Source organism: Bos mutus, chromosome X (genome assembly GCF_027580195.1).
Source record: "Bos mutus isolate GX-2022 chromosome X, NWIPB_WYAK_1.1, whole genome shotgun sequence".
Classification (NCBI taxonomy): domain Eukaryota; kingdom Metazoa; phylum Chordata; class Mammalia; order Artiodactyla; family Bovidae; genus Bos; species Bos mutus.
This window is the reverse complement of record NC_091646.1, coordinates 93,811,474-93,829,220: the sequence shown is the minus strand read 5'-3', so window position 1 is coordinate 93,829,220 and position 17,747 is coordinate 93,811,474.

The following is a 17,747-nucleotide window of genomic DNA, read 5'->3' as shown; positions in this document are numbered from 1 at the left end:
TACATGAATACAGGTTTGTGTGCATGCGTGCATGCTCAGTCATGTCCAACTCTTTGCAACCCCATGGACTGTATAGCCAGCCAGGCTCCTCTGTCCATAGAATACAGGTTTGGAAAAGAGTAAAAGCAGAACACTCACTCTGCCTTCTCTGGATGAGTGAGTTCCTCTAACAATAACGCTCCCGGTGCCACAAAGAAGCTGTTGTCAGGTTGTGGAACCTGAAGCCACAGCTCCCTTACCAGTTGTTCTTTGATGCATCACTTCAGGAGCCGTGAAACAGATGAGATCTAAGGGCAAGCACCGTTTTCCACACAGTTCAATGAAACAATCTGTCCCTTGAAAGCTGCTTTATTTCCAGTGGTACTTTCCATACCAGTGTGTTGAAAATGTCATTGAATCAAGCTTTTTATTAACTTGTCAGTGTATCCAAAGTGTTCCACAGAATCTCCGTGGGGGATTTTCTTGTCTTTTAAACCTACACATTGCCACACAGGCTTTCCTCCCTAATTAACACTGACAGGTTCTCTTTAGTGCAAATATCCCCACTTAGAGCACAAGAGAGCAGGTGGGTGGAAACAGATTTTGATCATTTGCTAGACACAGAAAGAGCAGCCAACAGTGCTAACGGGCGTATGGCTGAGATGGGAATATTGTACGAATGAGTCCAGGGCAGTGAAGTCATACAAGTCAACAGTGGGTTGAGGTATTAACACAGGCTGCTTATTCTGAGAAAACTGGAACATGTTGGATCCTATGGGGACTGAGAATTTTTTTTTCCTAATTCAGGAAACTAACACACATTGTTGAGTTCTGAGTTGTGCTGGTAGACATATTATCCTAAGGCCAATATTACTCACTCCTTGGATGTCTTGGCTAGTGTGTTTCATGGTGTCTGGGTAGTTTTCAGAGTACACCTTCCTTGACTAAACTGATTTTTATGGCCCTAAACTCCAGATGCTGATTCAGGTTTTTGCCTTTGCCCCATCCCAATGTCCTCAGATTTCCAAAAGACCATGAGTCCACCTTGATATCACTAGAAATTCACTCACTTAGCCTAAGGTAAAATTCAAATTCAGTGTTGGGTGATTTTGTAGTGTCAACTCTGCCCTTTGACCCAGAGGGTTCCCACCTATGTAGTGTGATTTTAAGATTTTATACCCTATCATCTACATTATATGAACAGCTTGCCAGAAGATCCCAAGTACCTAATATTGGAGTGAAGCATCATTTTGGTCAAATCCAAATTAAAAAAGAATCAATGCTTTCAAGTTGTGGTGCTGAAGAAGACTTTTGAGAGTCCCTTGGACTGCAAGGAGATCAAACTAGTCAATCCTAAAGGAAGTCAACCCTGAATATTCATTGGAAGGACTGGTGCTGAAGCTGAAGTTCCAATACTTTGGCCACCTGATGTGAAGAGCTGACTCATTGGAAAAGACCTTGATGCTGGCCACCTTATGTGAAGAGCTGACTCATTGGAAAAGACCTTGATGCTGGGAAAGATTGAGGACAGGAGAAGGGGGTGACGGAGGATGAGATGATTAGATAACATCACCAACTCAATGGACATGAATCTGAGCAAACTCTGGGAGACAGTGGAGGACAGAGGAGCCTGGTGTGCTGCAGTCCATGGGGTTGCAGAGTCAGACATGACTTAGTGACTGAATAACAACAGCAACCAAGAGTTGCACACCAAGACCTGGTAGCCATACCTAGCTGCAGGGAGTCTGGGAAATGAAGTCCTTAGCTGGATGGTTAGCTACCCAGTTTAAACGTAGAGGTTTCTAGTCCTAAAAAGGAGAAGAAAGAATAAATATTGGGGACATTTAGCAGTCAAATCTCTGGTCAACCAAATATCCATGAATACCACTTCCCCTAGAGAAACAATCCAAAGAGCCATGCAATCACTTTATCTGAGAACCCAGCATCCCTTTGTGATGCATAGTCTGACTTTCAGGTTTTGATGTGACTTCTCATGGTCTGGTGACCTATGAACTTGACAAATGATCAGCCTTCTCATCATCTAATATGCTGTGATGAGGAGAGCTAGGATAACCACACTTAAAGCTCCCATTTTGGAAAAAGGAAGAATTGGAAACACGTGATAATTATTGTACCTGGCAGTTAGATTCTGTTGCACAGCAGTTGTGAAAGGTTCCTTCCTGGCAGTGAAGTGCCACTGGGTCCTACTCTGGAAGTAACTCATGTATCTTTTTCTGGAAGGCCACACTTGGAATGTATTGGAACGTGTACCCTTCCTGGGGGTTGCATAGTTTTAAACAGCCTAATTCCTACTGGTACAGATTGGAGGGATTAGGGGTTGTTTCAGAGTTTAAATTGAAGAAGGCAATGGCAACCCACTCCAGTACTCTTGCCTGGAAAATCCCATGGACGGAGGAGCCTGGTAGGCTGCAGTCCATGGGGTCGCTAAGTCGGATGCGACTGAGTGACTTCACTTTCACTTTTCACTTTCATACATTGGAGAAGGAAATGGCAACCCACTCCAGTGTTCTTGCCTGGAGAATCCCAGGGACTGGGGAGCCTGGTGGGCTGCTGTCTATGGGGTCGCACAGAGTCGGACACGACTGAAGCAACTTAGCAGCAGCAGCAACAGCAGGGTTTAAATAGGTTTGAGCATCGTAAGTCCACCAAAAAATTAGAAAACTAACAGTTTATTTGCTTTCAGTCAAGTCCATGAGAAGAAAGTGAAAAAGTTGGCTTAAAGCTCAACATTCAGAAAACTAAGATCATGGCATCTGGTCACATCACTTCATGGGAAATAGATGGGGAAACAGTGGAAACAGTGTCAGACTTTATTTTTTTGGGCTCCAAAATCACTGCAGATGGTGATTACAACCATGAAATTAAAAGACGCTTACTCCTTCAAAGAAAAGTTATGACTAACCTAGATAGCATATTCAAAAGCAGAGACATTACTTTGCCAACAAAGGTCCATCTAGTCAAGGCTATGGTTTCTCCAGTGGTCGTGTGTGGATGTGAGAGTTGGACTGTGAAGAAAGCTGAGTGCCAAAGAATTGATGCTTTTGAACTGTGGTGTTGGAGAAGACTCTTGAGAGTCCCTTGGACTGCAAGGAGATCCAACCAGTCCATTCTAAAGGAAATCAGTCCTGGGTGTTCTTTGGAAGGACTGATTCTGAAGCTGAAACTCCAGTTCTTTGGCCACCTCATGCGAAGAGTTGACTCATTGGAAAAGACCCTGATGCTGGGAGGGATTGGGGGCAGGAGGAGAAGGGGACGACAGAGGATGAGATGGCTGGATGGCATCGCCGACTTGATGGACATGAGTTTGAGTGAACTCCAGGAGTTGGTGATGGACAGGGAGGCCTGGTGTGCTGCAATTCATGGGGTCACAAAGAGTCAGACATGACTGAGCAACTGAACTGAACTGATGTAAAAGTGACATGTAGTTTTAAGTTAACCAGGACTTTATTTACTAACCTCTGTGCTCAACTCTTCTCCTCTTCCTCAATTATGTTTATTCTTCCTCAGGACCATGGTGGCTATATTGAAGGCACCTAAAACAATAAGAGGAGAGAAGGCAAAACCCTTAATCTGAATTTTCCTACTGGTCTGGCTCCTCTTGCCTGGCCAAGAACAATCATGTGAGATGCTCTTGAGAAAGGTTTGAAGCCACAGTCTTCTTTGTGGTGTTAGGAGTGTGGAAGCAGTTGATTTATCCAAATGTGCAAAACCTTAATTTGTCAGATTCCCAATCAGTTTAGATTGTAGGCTACAGGCTGAAAGTATCCCTTCATAGAACTGCATTCTGTTCCATCTCTTTTTGCAGACTGGTTAATTCTTACTTATGGTTAGTTCTTGACTATAGTACTTTGCTAAAAGAAGCCAAGATATACCAACCATGTGACTTTTGTTACCACTTCCCTGTGAGTTACAAGCTCAGTAAGCAAATGGCCTTCATTTCAAACACACTGACAATACGTTTGTTGCAGGAATGGGGACCCCTTCCAGAGCCCAAGAGTGGGCTCTTGTCTAACACTTGGAAATAAATTATCCGAGGAGACACATGTGCTGACAAAGCAAGAAACTTTATTGCGAAGGGGCGCCCAGGCAGAGAACAGCCGGGTAAAAATAAGGGAACCCAGAAGGACGGCTCTGCAATGTGGCTCGCAGTCTCAGGTTTTATGGTGATGGCGTTAGTTTCCAGGTTGTCTCTGGCCAATCATTCTGACTCAGGGTTCTTCCTGGTGGTGCATGCATTGCTCAGCCAAGATGGATTCCAGAGAGGATTCTGGGAGCTTCGTAGGGCATATGAACTGGCATCTCCTCTCTCCTTTTTTTTTTAAAAAAATTTTTATTTTATTTTTAACTGGAGGACAATTACTCTGCAATAAATTGTGATGGTCATTGTAGCACTGTTTATGGTTGCTAGGACATGGAAGCATCCTCTCTCCTTTTGACCTTTCCCAAAATTCTTCTTGGTGGTAGCTTGTTAGTTCCACGTTCCTTACCAGGACCATCTGTTGTAAGATAACTCATGCAAGTGGCTACTATCTTGCCTGGCCAGGGTGGCGGTTTCAGTCAGTGTTTCCCCTAACAGGTTTACCAGATGTTTGCTATGACACAGTAAGGGTCACCATCTATCTAGCCTACATGATCTGTTACCTCACAGCCTGCTGTCCTAAATGCTAAGCAAATAGCACATATTTCAGCTTCTGTAGTGTCAGCCCTGTTCCTGGTAGCAAACTCTGTTGGGTTGGTTGGTTTGGCTGCTTTAGCAGAGATCAGACAAGAAAGATTTTTAAAATAATACACAATGTACTTCTCTCTCACAGGAAAGTCTGACATGGAAGGTGGATGGAGGAATAGGGAAACTGCTTTTAAAAGTCATCCAGGGCGGACTTGCCTCGTGGTCCAGTAGCTAATACTCTGGGCTCCCAGTGCAGGAGGCCTGGGTTCGATCTCTGGTCAGGGAACTAGATCCCATGTGCCTCAACTAAGATTTCATATGCTGCAACCAAAAGAAAGAATAAAAAATCAGCCAGGGGACCCAAGTTTCTTTTCTCTTTGCTTTACCGCCCCCTAGAATGTTGTCTTCATCTGTCTGGTTAAAAGTTGCTCACCACTGCTTTCTTTGTGGTCTGGACTACAGAAACAGGAAGAGGGGAAGGGGAAGGGTAGATGCTTCCTTTTAAGAATGTGCCTGAGATTTCACACATTACAGTTGAGCCTTGAAAAACACACTTCAAACTGTGTAGATCCACTTATACGTGGATATTTTTTCAGTACTAAATACTACACATTCTGCAGTTGGTAGAGTCTTTTAATGTGGAACCGTGGATGAAAGTGAAAGTGAAAGTCGCTTAGTCATCTCTGACCCTTTGCAACCCCATGGACTATACAGTCCATGGAATTCTCCAGGCCAGGATACTGGAGTGGGTAGCCTTTCCCTTCTCCAGGGGATCTTCCCAACCCAGGGATCAAACCCATGCCTCCTGCACTGCAGGCAGATTCTTTATCAGCTGAGCCACAGGGGAAGCTCAAGAATACTGGAGTAGGAGCCTATCCCTTCTCCAGAGGACCTTCCTGATCCAAGAACTGAACCAGGGTCTCCAGCATTGCAGGCAGATTCTTTACCAACTGAGCTATCAGGATATGGAGTGTCAACTGTACGTAATACTCACATTTTCAACTGCAAAGAGGGATCAGCATCCCTAACCCCTATGTTGTTCAAAGGTCAACTATACTTCCACTTAATGGTGTATCAGAACTTCCTCACACCAGCTAGCACAAGCTCACAAGAGGCAATTGTTAAATTTTAGAGAATTTTGTGAGCTGGTTGAGAAAGACAGCCATTGCTAAAAATTAAATATATAAATTTACCATTAAACAAATTGTATTAGAAGAGTAAATAATTAAAGTGTGTTTTCCCTCAATTATTTTACTACACTTTACTATTATCTATGCTGCTGCTGCTGCTGCTAAGTCGCTTCAGTTGTGTCCAACTCTGTGCGACCCCATAGATGGCAGCCCACCAGGCTCCCCCGTCCATGGGATTTTCCAGGCAAGAGTACTGGAGTGGAGTGCCATCACCTTCTCCAATTATCTATGCTACTGATGTTATTTGTATCTATCTATCCACATGGTCCGAATACAATATAATGTTGTTGCAAATACTTTCCAACTCTGCCATTCAATGACATTGTAGATTGAAATCAGATACGGTTGGAGTATTTACACCATAGAAATTAGCAAATGCTACAAATCTGGGCTCCTCCTCCTTTATACCCACATGTGCTCCGACTCTTCATGGCCCTATTGACTGTAGCCCACAAGGCTCCTCTGTCCATGGGATTCTCTAGGCAAGAATACAGGAGTGGGTTGCCATTCCCTCCTTCAGTGGATCTTCCCAACCCAGGGATCAAGCCTGTATCTCTTATGTCTCCTGCATTGGTAGGCAGGTTCTTTACCACTAGTACCACCTGGGAAGTTCCCTACACCCAAGAGCTGGTGGTTAAACATTTACCAATACACAATCACTTCCATTATATCTATTTGGCCAGAATTTACTCACATGGCCATACCTACTTACAAGGGAAGCTGGGACATGTAGTCTTTAGCTGGGTGACCATATACCTATCTATAATTGAGTGATTCTATTATAAGGAAGAAGTGGAGAATGCTTTTTGGAAGACCATGAGCATGCACATGTTTTGAAGTAGAAGAGGAAGCTCTGGTCAGGTTTCCAGAACTGAGACACATTCTATCAGTAGTTCTTTGTAGAGGTGGTAATAAACTCAAAATAGAGATTTTAGTGCTTGTGTAGTCCACCACCCCAGGGTTAGTGAAAATGAGTGATTTCCATTTAGAATAGTGGACGAAGCACATAAGACAAGCCTCCTCTGTCCTGTGTCCAGTTGCCAGAAAATTCAAAAAATATATTAAAATATAAAAAAATGTATAAATGTGCCAGAAAACAAGAACGTGAACCCTTTGTACCTCCAGAAACTCTGAGGAATCACTGAGAGGCAGAAAGATGATGTATTAATAAGATTTAAGTATGTACCTAATGGGACTTCCCTGGTGGCTTAGATGGTAAAGCGTCTGTCTACAATGCAGGAGACCTGGGTTCGATCCCTGGGTCAGGAAGATCCCCTGGAGAAGGAAATGGCAACTCACTCCAGTATGCTTGCCTGGAAAATCCCATGGACAGAGGAGCCTGGTAGGCTACAGTCCATGGGGTCGCAAAGAGTCAGACACAACTGAGCGACTTCACTTGTATATACCTAAAACCCAAAATATGCCTGAGTGATGTGGGTACTGTAAAAACTGGAAACCACTCACAGAGAACTAGTTTCAGGGAAATCCAAATTAGAACATTGAGTATACTCTGGAATAAAAGAAAGTCTGTACTTTTGATTTGGTAAGGAATTGGGATATGGAGGTATTGAGCCCCTGCCTCTTCCTTTCTCAATGTGTTCTTATGAAGGGCAACTCTTGTTGTAAAGTTTTAAGTCTGTGAGTATTTTTTTTTCAACTGATACACCAAGCTCCACAATTTAGTACACAACAGAGACTCCTAAGGCCAGAAAAGATATGACCAGTGACTGAATGCAATGCTTATCTTGGGTAAATGCCTGCAGAGTAAACATTCATGCAAACTGTTTGCTCTTTCTATATTAAAGTATAATGAGGATATTTGGACTAGGTAATATGGTCAGAGACTTGTCTTATGCATATATGGCTTATATTAAATGATGATTCTATCCAAACATTTTTCTTTAAAATCATGTTAGAACCAAGCACACACACACACAAAGCTAGAAGTAAAAATATTCCCAGGATGATGGATGCTAAATTGCTTTCTTCTTCCTCACAAAAAATTAAAGTGGTAGGTGTCTGTTTTTAGCAGCATTTTCCACAGGAGATCAGGAAAGCCATTAGACGGTTATGGATGAATTCTTGGTATTGGATGATAAAAATGACTAATGTGTCTATGGGTTTAAGAGAGCTGGAAAAGGCTGTACAGATAAACAGTACTTTAGGATATTGGACATTTGGATTCTGGAAGGAAGAAATGTAAAATTACAAACACATTCAAATGATTTATCTACTTCTCTTTAAGGAGTAAATATTGTTTTTTAAAAGATTGTTTTTAACAGTATGTCCTTATTGGTTATTTTGTGTATAACAGTGTGTACATGTCAATCCCTAATTCCCAGTCTATCCTTTTCCCCTCCCCCTAACCATAAATTCATTCTCTAAGACTGTAAGTTTGTTTCTGTTTCTGTTTCATAAGTTCATTTTTATTATTGTATTTGTAATTTTTTGATCATTGGACACATACATCTAATACTATTAATTGAGAACCTACTATATGCAAAATGCCACTAAGCCCTAAAATAAACACAAGGAGCTTGCAATCTAGAGGGGAATGTAAGAGAGACATTTCAGCTCATTTTTTTTTTTTAAGTATTGACAGCAAGTACATATGGACAGTCCCACATTTAAAACAGGTGCTGTCATTCTCAACAAGGTGGGAATTCCTAAGTTAGGAGATTTGTAATACTAGGCAAGAGAGCTAGCATTCCACTATTTCTTCAGTATTCAAAGAGCACAGCCTACATGTCCTAGTTTAGAGGGAGATAAATCCTTTATAATAAGCCTGTTTTTCCCCTAAATGGGCTGAATTAGCATAGGAGGGAGAAAAGACAGGACTGAACTGACAATTTTCCACAAAAAACTTCACAATGTTGCTTTTAACTCTGACAGGAAGCAATTTTAGTAATGTATGTTTATTTCCAGTCTTTTTCCTTATTTCTCCTTTTGAGAATCCTGGGTTTTTGAAGCAGCAGTGCTGGAGTCTGAAGTGGAGAGAAGAATTTGAGAAAGTGAAAACACTATATGAAAAGGTGTAGAGCTACTCCCAGAAGATAAGAACAGTCTGGAAAGGATGGCGATCTGTGGAGAAAGAAAGGCACTGGGAGATTCATGAGAAGAGAGGGAATAAGGAAAGCAACCACAAAGGAACTAGTAGAATGATGCCTTGAAAAAGGACTTTGAGATTGACATATATACGCTATTGATACTGCATATAAAACAGATAACTAATGAGAACCTACTGTGTAGCACGGGGACCTCCACTCAGTGCTCTGCAGTGACCTAAATGGGAAGAGAATCCAAAAAAGAGGGTATATGTGTATAACATATAGCTGGTTCCCTTTGCTGTACAGCAGAAACTAACGCAACATTGTAAAGCAGCTATACACCAATACAATTTTTAAAAATATCCAACCAGGACCTTGGCTGCCCAAGGTCACTCAATTCCAGGGGCAGGGCCAATTTGCTGCTTTAGAAAGCAGGAGATATGAAAGGAAACCCCAGTGGAGAGCCTGGGAGAAGGGAAAAAGTATTATTTCTTTTTTATCTCTGTGCCGCTTGACTGGCTAGAATATTCATTTACTAGGAAAGTTTTTGTTAAAATCTAATAGAATGTTTTAAACATGGAGGAAAAAAGGACTTTGGAGAAGTCTTATTTCCTGGTGAGATACAGTTCTACTTTACTGACTCCTGAAGAGACATCAGGACATGCTTTCCTGGCTTTACAAGGCTTTTTAGAATCAGACTTGTGAGAGTTTTGTCCATGTTTTGTTATTTGCTTGTTTTGGATGTCACTAAGGCTATGGTTTTTCCAGTGGTCATGTATGGATGTGAGAGTTGGACTGTGAAGAAAGCTGAGTGCCGAAGAATTGATGCTTTTGAACTGTGGTGTTAGAGAAGACTCTTGAGAGTCCCTTGGACTGCAAAGAGATCCAAACAGTATATCCTAAAGGAGATCAGAAACTGAAACTCCAATACTTTGTCCACCTCATGTGAAGAGTTGACTCATTGGAAAAGACTCTGATGCTTGGAGGGATTGGGGGCAGGAGGAGAAGGGGACGACAGAGGATGAGATGGCTGGATGGCATCACCGACTCAATGGACGTGAGTTTGAGTGAACTCCAGGAGTTGGTGATGGACAGGAAGGCCTGGCATGCTGTGATTCATGGGGTTGCAAAGAGTCAGACACAACTGAGCAACTGAACTGAACTGAAGGGCTTCCCAGGTGGCGCAGTTGTAAAGAATCCAACTGCCAGTGCAGGAGATGCAGGAGGCACAGGTTTGATCCCTGGATTGGGAAGATCCTCTGGAGAAGGGAATGGCAACCCACTCCAGTATTCTTGCCTAGAGAATCCTATTGACGGAGGAGCCTGGCAGGCTACAGTCCATGGGGTCATAAAGAATCAGACATGACTGAGTATCTGAGCACAGCACAGCCTCTACGATATGGGCCTTAAGCAAGGGGTGAGAATAATCACGTTAATTGAGAATAAACAGGAAAAATTCTGCCACCCCCAATGGTGTACCCTGAGGGGCCTCAGGATGGAAAAGAATAGAATACTGGCCCTAGAGAGCTAAGATGCATATCAAAGGAATGATTTCCCTGAGCCCAGACTCTTGTATCTTCCCACACATAGAACAGTGCTAAATTCAGTAACTTGAGATATCTGGTTCCCTTTTGTTAACACTAATCTTTTGATGTTCCTACTTCTTGTTTTTTGTTGCAAAACTGTATGTCCTGGCTCCTCCCTTATCTTTTCAGAATAGTCCCTTAGAGCTACCTGAGAGCTTGTCTCCTACGCCTAAGTCCTCAGTATGTCCACTGAATAAAACATAATTCTCAACTTGTAGGTTGTATAATTTTTCTTCAGTAGACACTGTATTGGTATTCTCTAACATAAGTTGGTACACCCCTGCTCTTCCTTCCAACAGGTACTTCCTTCTTTGCATAGAAGACTTTTAAAGATTAAATATGCTTTGAAGCCCAAAGGAATGGTAAGATTTCAGCACAGAAACATACTGCTGGGATGGTGGAAAGGAGAGCTCTTTTTTAAACATATCACAGATGTAACTGCCTTTCTTACTTGAGGACAAAACTAAGCATAGCATATTACTCCAGTGTTTAAGCTTTCCATTTCAGATTTAATTTTGCTTTAAAGAATAGTACCAACTTCCCGCTTGAACAGTGATTCTTCCCTCATCACTTTTCCAGTCCCATTTTTAGCCTTAGGTGATAAATGGGCAAACTTTCACAACTGGACTTTTCAGACCAGACTCTAAGTATAAAAAACATTGAGAGAATCCCCTGGTGGTCCAGTTGTTAGGACTCCATGCTCTCACTACCAAAGGCCTGGGTTTGATCATTGGTCAAGGAACTACAATCCCATAAGCCACATAGTGTGGCAAAGAAAAAAAGAAAGCAACAAAATAAACAAAAAAAGAAAATTGATATTGGATTCTTAAATTATGCCTTTGCAGCCTTATACTGAAGTATTTACTGTAATTGAAACAGAATTTCAAATCTAGACGAAAATGTTAATGATAGACATTTGTGTACTTAATACATAGTGAAGCCAATCAAACTAAAATGTTGGAATTTGGAGTAGAGAAAGGTTATTGCAGGGCCATGCAAGGAGAATGTTGGCTTGTGCTCAAAAAGAAAAAAAAAGAAAAGAAAAGAAAAAGCAAACTCCCCAGTGGTTTTGGGGAAATGTTTTTAGAGGCAAAATTTGGGATGAGTCTGCAGGGTGTGTGACTTTGTTCTGATATTTGGTGGTGAGGTAACAGGGCGGTGCTCTAGGAATCTTGTGCTCAGCCTGAAGTTACCATCCTCCACCTTGGTGGCCACCTTAGTTCCTGTATTGTTTTATACATATATTCATATTCCTTGGGGAGGAACCAGGATCCTGCACTGTAGTTTCTTGATTTTTTCCTCCTTTGTTTCTTCATTCCCTCACTTCCCTAATTAGCAACTGTTTGAAACTGCTCTTTGGAAATCAGGGAGGTCTAGGAGTCTAAAGACTTTATTCCTACAAATAAGAAAAGGGGACATGGAAAGAGTTTGACGCCCTGGAGGGACTCAGAAGGTCCTGTTCCATTACAAGAACAAGTAGCACAAATAATTTTTTTCTGTTAGATTTGGTCCAGTGGTTAAGATTTCTCACTTTCACTGCAGGAGGCTCAGGTTTGATCCCTGGTTGGGAGAGTTCCACATGCTACATAATGTGGCCAAAAAAAAATAAATCAAAATAGTGCATATACTGGACATTATAAAATCCAAGAATTTTATACTAGAAATGCAATTTAAAAATAATACCTCACCTTGGGCCTTCTAAAATAATGTTATAATGGATGGGAACAAGAATTGGAAATCAAGAAAGAAGCCCAGAAAGATAAAATGTAAGGTAGTGGGTATTACAAGTAGGTTTAGTTTTTTGTTTTTAATTTATAGTTTTCCACCTTTTAAAAGTGAGAATGTATAATTTTAAAAATCATAAAACTATTTCATTAAAAATTAAATATGAATAAGAGATCTACTTTTATAATTTTCAGAGAGTTAACTGAATCTTCTAGGATCACTGGATTTAAGAACTAGCTTTAGTAACCATTTGGGCTGATTGTTTCATTTGGGGGTTGAGGTTGTTGAGGTCAGAGAGGTCCTGTGGCTTATCTCAGGTCACACAGTGAATAAGTTGGCAAATCTGGATATAAAATTTGGATTTCCTGGAGTCTCATCTAATATTTATTCCACTGTGCCCCCAATTAATTCTACATGTCCATCTCCAGAGGCTATTATAGACAGGAGATGTGGCAGGCTCTCTTTTAGGTATTTTTGTGTGTGTATTGTCAAGTAAAGGGTAGGTCACACAATAAAGAATCTGTCTGCAGTGCAGGAGACTTGGGTTCAACCCCTGGGTCGAGAAGATCCCCTGGAGAAGGAAATGGCAACCCACTCCAGTATTCTTGCCTGGGAAATCCCATGGACAGAGGAGCCTGGCGGGCTACAGTCCAGGGGGTCAGAAAGAATCAGACATGCCTAATAAAGGTGTGCTTTGTAATTCAAACTATATTGCACAATGATAAACATTGCCTACTGTAAATGTCAAGACAGAAGATAGAAAATCAGTTTGTGGGGCAGCTGTTTGGCTAGCCTAGGTGGCTGAAAGGGCAGTTCTGCCATGTGCCCTGGGCGTTGTTGACTTAAAAAATATTCCCAACCTAAAATTTGAGAGTTATGTTTTATTCGGTGGAAATTTTTAGGACTTCGAGTCTAGGAGACAGTATCTCAAGTAACCCTGAGAGAACTGCTCCAAGGAGGCGAGGGTGAAGGGAGCTAGGTTATACAGAAGTTTTGTAACAAAAGACAGGTATTCTGAACATAAAAAGATTATTGTAAATTAAAGTAAAGCAGATATCCCAAGTTAAGGAATTCAGTGATTCTCTGTGTTTGGGAAGATGTAAGAGTCTGGGCTCACTGAAATCATTGCTTTCATATGCATGCACCTCAGCTGTCTGGCGGAGAAGGCAATGGCACTCCACTCCAGTACTCTTGCCTGGAGAATCCCATGGGTGGAGGAGCCTGGTAGGCTACAGTCCGTGGGGTCGCAAAGAGTCAGACACAACTGAGTGACTTCCCTTTCACTTTTCACTTTCATGCATTGGAGAAGGAAATGGCAACCCGCTCCAGTGTTCTTGCCTGGAGAATCCCAGGGACTGGGGAGCCTGTTGGGCTGCTGTCTATGGGGTCACACAGAGTCGGACACGACTGACGCAACTTAGCAGCAGCTGTCTGGGGCCAGTTTCCTGTTTTCACATCCTGGTTTTCCTTAGGACATACTGCAGGGAATGGGTGCTAGATGGCAGGTATTCTTTTCTTTCTTGAGTTTCCTCAGGGCTCACCAGCTCACATTGGAGGGCTGCAGTCACTGATGGCTGTGTCATCCTTGTTTACTGCCATGGCAGGAAATACTCCATTTCTCAGCATGTTACCAAGAAATTCAGCATAGAGACTATTCCTCTGACTCTTCCAAAGTTCAATCTGTGAGCTTTTAATATTCATTTACAGTTCCCTCTCTGCTTATTTAGATTCTGAAGCTTGAATCCTAGAAACTATCAAATAAACCTGCCTACAGCATCTCAGCCAGTAATGGGAAAATCTAGGGCTTGAAGTCGGTTCTGACTCTCTTAGCTGACACTCTTCAATTCTGAAGTATCAGAAAGAAAAAGGAGAGGTTTACTCTGTTACTCACTTATTCTGGAGTGAATTTTTTTTTTTTTTTTTTTAGTTTTAAGAAGCAATTATATCATAAGTAGAAAAGCTTTGGGAAATGAAAATCTCTAATCAGACACTTTATTGAAAGGATTGTGGGTTCCACTAAAAGAGCTGGAGTTACGAGCAGAATGGGAGAGGATATTTGCTGATTCCTTTGTCAATGTGGCATTAAGGAAAACCTAGGTGGCCTAGATGTTAAAGGAAAGAAATTAGGTTGCAGAGACTACTGAATTAATCACAGCAACAAAGAGTGCTAACCAGACAGTGCTGGTGCTGGGAGTGTTTTTGCAGAGTCAGTAACAGGAACTGTACATAACCTGGAGAATACTCCTTACCAAATGCGATTGTGTGTGCCTGATGCATAGTGAGGCCAAACAAACCAAAACATCAGAGCTTGGATCAGAGAAAGGTTTACTGCAAGGCCAGGAAAGGAGACCAGTGGCTTGTGCTAAAAACAAACAAACAAAAAAGCCCCATACTCGATTGTTTTGGGAGAGAAGTTTTATGTGCAAAATTTGGGGTGAAGGCTGCAGGGTGTATGACTTTCTTCTGATTGGTTGGTGGTGAGGTAACAGAGTGGTGTTCCAGGTGCTCAGCCTGAAGTTACCATCCATACTTCACCTGTGTTGTGTGGTCAGAGCTCTCCATGGAGTAGTCTAATGTAGACAACGATCTACGTTGTTTTTTTTTTTTCTTTTTCTTGGAAGTTCATATTAGAAAAGAAAAGTTAAATTGTCTCTTCTACTACAGATATGTTAATCCTAGAGATAGTTATATGAAGACAAAAACTCCTGGATATGGGAAGGTGTTTGGGGGATGAGCATACAAAGAGTCTTTTTTAGAAACATTTTAAAAGCAAACTGCAATTTGCCTAATAACAGCCTACCCAGTAGAAAAGAATTGCTTTAACTTCTCTTGAGCGCTTTCATCTCAACTCTGACAAAATGAACGCCTGTTGGCAATTTAACAGTTCCTTGGTTTTTAGCTGAAAGAAAATCAAATAAATGGAGTGCTGCTAATACTGAGGTGAATGTGCAGTCTTGCAAGACTGGATTTAACTTGTTTTCCAAAATATATTACATAAAATATATGTGATAAAAATATATCACGCTTATAGATCCCTAGGTCGGGAAGATCCCCTAGAGGGGAGGGCATGGCAATCCACTCCAGTATTCCTGCCTGGAGAATCCCATGGACAGAGGAGCCTGGTGGGGCTACAGTCCATGGGATCGCAAAGAATTGGACACAGCAGAAATGACTTAGCACGTATGCACATACTGCATTTAGCTATTTTTTCTGTGTTATTTTATCTTTGTGTTATACTGATGCCTGATATCCCCAGACCTATATATATATATATATATTGGTCTTGCCACTGTGAGAGAGAATTAAATGGGAACATTTTATGAATGAAAAATATTGCCTGCCATATCAATGAAGATGCTGTGACCATCAAGCCATCTTCTTTGAGAAGTCAAGTGAGTTGATCTGATGACAACACTGTGCCTTTATAATAATCATAACAAACACAAAAGTATAGGGTGACATTGGAGAAAGTGGGAGAGGGTGGCTGAAAAAGAGAAAAGGATAAAAAATATATGTAGGTAGGTAAGACATCATGTCCCCATCTAAAAAATAAAGTTTTCCATAATAATGCTGACATTGGGGGCGGGAAAGGGGAGAGTGGTGAGCAGAATAGAGCATCTGATATTCTGAAAATTAAGCTTCATCGTCTGTATCAACATTAACCACACACATAGACACACTAGAAAAGAGACTGATTCAGCCTTAATGATACACTATAAGTAGATTTGCATTGAACTGAAAATATGTCCATGTGAAAGTATATCAAAATTAAAATCTCATTTGCATATATAATATCAGTTAGAGTAAATGTTCACTGCATGATAATCCTCCCTCTAGGAGAGGCCATTAGGTTGATTTGCATTCATTTAAATGTTCATGTGAAACGTGGATTTTATCTATGCAATTACGAGAGTGGTTAATATATTGTGCTATTAAAATTAAAAGACTATTCAGAATTTGTAAGACACAAATGTGGCATTAGATGGGCCCAACTCAAAGGAAAGCCTCTCACATAAATAGACTCCATTTCTTCAGTGTGGGCAGAGAAATGGAAACTAATCACTCCACACAAATTTCTCTGCATCCGGTGTTATTCTTGTGGCAGGGATTCATGAATGAATGGAGAGTTATTTTTACAGTAAGCAAAATAATCAGTAAACTACATGACATATTAAAGATGTGATAGATTGCAAATATGGCCATGAATTCTTTCCATCCCTGTTTGTACACCCTTCTACTGTTTTACTTTGCAGCTCTTCTCACTATGCATTGGAGTCTGTTTCTCAACCCATTAGATCTAGGCTGTTCACAAGACTTCCCTTGGCCAAAAGGACATTAGCAAATAAGATACAAATACAAGCAAGGTTTGAAAATTGCTAGCTCACTGGGGCTTACTCCCTTATTGTTCTTGGAATCCTCAAAGAAAGTGTGTTAGTCGATAAAGTTGTGTCTGACTCTTTGTGACTCTATGGACTATAGCCTGTCAGGCTACTCTGTCTATGGAATTCTCCAGGCAAGAATACTGGAGTGGGTTGCCATTCCTTTCTCCAGGGGATCTTCCCAACCTAGGAGTTGAACCTGGGTCTCCCGCATTTCAGGCAGATTCTTTACCATCTGAGCCATCAGGGAAGCCCTCAAACCTCTATATGAATGATTCCAAGGAAAACTGCTGGAAGATAAAAAAGCTACATGGAAGAGAACAAACACTAGAAATGTGAATGAGGCCATTCTGGATTGTGCAACCATCAGCTGACCATAGATGCATGAGCAAACCTAGGGGAGGTCAACTGAGCCAGTCCAGGCCAGAAGAACTGCACAACCAACCCACTGTCAACAAGCTAGATAAAATGGTGGTTGTTTAAAGCTGCTACATTTGCAGTGTTTTGTTACAGAAGTAGCTAACTGGTACATGCATGCTAAATTGCTTCCGTCCTGTCCAACTCTTTGTGACCCCATGGACTGTAGCTCACCAGGCTCCTCTGTCTATGGGATTCTCCAGGCAAGAATACTGGAGTGGGTTGCCATGTTCTCCTCTAGGGGATTTTCCCAACCTAGGGATTCAAAGTGTGTCTTTTATGTCTCCTATATTGGCAGGCGGGTTCTTTACCAGTAGCGCCACCTGAGAAGCCCCAGCTAACTGGTACTGCAGGTTATAAATATTTTAGAGAGAAAGAGAGCAGATAAAGTGGGATTAGAGGTGTGTATGTGGATGTCTGGGGGGATATGTTGCCGTTTTAAATAACTTTGTTGGCAATTCCCAGGGATCCAGTAGTTAGGACTCTCTACTTTCACCGCTGAGGGCTTAGTTTAATCCCTGATTGGGGGACTAAGATCCTGCAAGGTGCATGGGATGGCCTAAAAAAATTTTGTTTAAAGTTTAAAAATAAATAAATAACTTTGTCAGGGAAGGCTTTGCTGAGCAGATAACATTTGACTCAATATATGAAAGAGATAAGGAAGTGACTCATGGGGTTATTTAACAGAAGGGCATGCCTGGCAAAGGGAATGGCAAGTAGAAAGTTTCTGAGGCAGT